Here is a 2,646-nt window from a genome sequence, read left to right on the forward strand (position 1 = left end):
ACAATGGGAGACTCGAACTAACAACCCCAAGATCAAGCGTCACATGCTCGACCAACTGAGCCAGCCAGACACTCTGAGGTCAGAATGTTTTCATGATGCATTTATCTGATCGAATAATCATTTTTAGTCATTTTCGTTTATAAACTACCCACTATGCTCTAGGCACCTCATATACACACAGCATGTCTAATCTATTTTAAGATTTTTATTTTTAAGTAAAATGAAGTCCCAATGTGGGGCTCGAACTCACAAACCTGAGATCAGGAATCATACTCTCCACTGACTGAGCCAGCCAGGTGCCCCCAGCATGTGTAATTTTTACAATAGCCCTGCAACATTATTGTACGATCTCCATTTGGTGGACTGAAAATCAGAGATGTAAATTCCTTGATAACACCACACAGCTACATCTCCACCAGGTCTAGGTTAAATGCTGTGGGCAACTGTGCGCACGCCCACCTCAGTAATCCAGAACCATCCCCCCGTCTCAAGATCCTTAATTTAATCACATCCACAAAGTCCCTTTGCCATGTAAGGTAATATAGTCACGGGTTCCAGGGATTAGGGTATGGACATCTTTGGGGGGGGCCCTATTATTCTGTCTACCATATGAGACATAGTATCCAGAAGAAGTGGGGACAGCAAGTTCAAAGGCCCTGAGGCAGGGCTCTTCTGACATGCCTGAGGAAGCTGGAGACCGGTGAGGATACAGTAGAGTGGGCAAGGGCAGTGTGACATCTCACAAGGGCAGAAGGGTGAAGGAGGTAGGGTGGCTCTTGCAGGCCCTTGTGGGTCCCAGTGGGGCTTTGACCTTTCCACGAGTGAGATGGGAGAAAGTGAGGGACATGCTATTACAGGTTTTTCCAGGACCCCTCCAGCTGCTGTGTGGAGAGAGGACTACCCACAAGGAGGCTGCTACAGTATCCAGCTGAGAGGATGGTGGCTGGACTGAAGCAGCAGAGGGAAGTGGCGAAACAGGTCTCATTCTGGACTTCAAAGGTTGGGTCACAAGGAACCACTTAAGGGTCAGGAGTGGAGAGGAGCTGGAAGAGGGGAGACGTCCAAGGTTTTGGGCCTGAGCAACTGGAAGAATTAAGATGCTCTTAAAGCTGGGGAAGTCTACCAAAAGCTCAGACTTGGGACTGCCCATGAGAAATCAGGAATTTACTCTGAGATGCGTGTTGGGAACCCGGATGGAGAGAGAAGTAGCAAGTCGGATATGGGAGTTCCGGAGCTCAAGGCCGGGAATCTGGAGGGATTTGTTTGGGAGACATGAGCATGTATGTAGGTGGAATTTAAAGCCAAGAGCCTGGATGAGGTCTCTGAGGGATATGTGCAGAGGTGAGAGGACCAAGAACGGAGACCTAGGGCCCCTCCAATGAGGAGGACCAGTGATGCAGGACGAAAACCACGTGAGGGGGTGGTTCTGGAAGTCAAGAGAGCAGAAGGCTACAAACTCTGTCCACAGTAAGCACGGCATGAGGGGCTGGTGGAGCACAGGATGACCCTTTTGCCTCCTGGGGCTGTTTTCTGGCAAACAGCCTCTAAGGGAGACAATTTAAAGGAGTTTGGCCTACTGAGGCAGCCTTGTTCGTGCGGGCCAGAGGCGGCCTCCCCTGCAGGAGGCTCAGCACATCTGCCCCAGCGGTCTGGCCCCCTGTCTCCCAGCATGATCTCCTTCTGGTCTCACCTCCAGCCAGGCTTTAAGACTCAGCTCAGTCACCTCCCCTCTGCCAGGTGGCCGTACTGACCACCCGGACTGAGTTGGGTGCCCCTCTGCTCAGCTCCCGTAGGATCTGCTACACGACCCCCCCTTTGGACAACTCCCCACCCCAAGCCAGTTTCCACATCTGAGTCTCCCACTGGGCTAGGCGCACCTGGGTTTCTGGCAAGAAACCTGGTTCCTCCTTTCTGCAACCCCGGTGCCTCCCTGGTGCGAGGCACCCAAGAGACTCAGTATCTGGCCACTCCCGGTCCTGTTACGCTGAAGCTCCAGCCCCTAGACTTCCCAGACCTTAGTGGGGACGTTTACACACTGCGCCTACGGACATTCACTGAGTTTTTGTTAAATACCAAGGAAAGGGCCGTGGACTCTGGTCCAAGCCTGACTTCTGGCACTTTCAATCACTTTGGACTTCATTCTCCCATCTCCAAAATGGAGGTGATACAGGCTCCTCACTGGTTGTGACAACATTCGGGAAAGTGTCTGGCAAACTGAAAAGCAGTCTGGCAAATCGGAGTTACCGTAGCTCAGGGCTTTTCCTTGGCAGATGATTCAGGGCACGTGACTGGACCTGCATGACCCACTCCACACCATGTGAGCCTTCTACTTGGTTTTTTTCAAGCCACTTGGAGGACCAGCAGCGTCTTCCTCTGGCAATGGGAACTGAGGAGTGAGTGGGGCCCAGCCCCGAGGGAAACTCTCACACACGCATGGACGTTCACGACTGTTTCCAGTGACTAAGGACCACATGAAGCAGTTGGCTGGACCCTTCCTGAAACCTGTCCCAGATCGGCTCGGTCTAAAGCACTGCTCGGGCCATCCTCGGCCCCACTGTCCCACTTCTCTGGGGGAGCCCCTTCCCTATACCCAGGGCAGGGACCCAGCCTCCCCCTTTCCCTCAGCAGCAGGCAACACACAGGAGG

This window comes from Panthera tigris, chromosome A3, assembly GCF_018350195.1.
Source record: "Panthera tigris isolate Pti1 chromosome A3, P.tigris_Pti1_mat1.1, whole genome shotgun sequence".
NCBI classification, from domain to species: domain Eukaryota; kingdom Metazoa; phylum Chordata; class Mammalia; order Carnivora; family Felidae; genus Panthera; species Panthera tigris.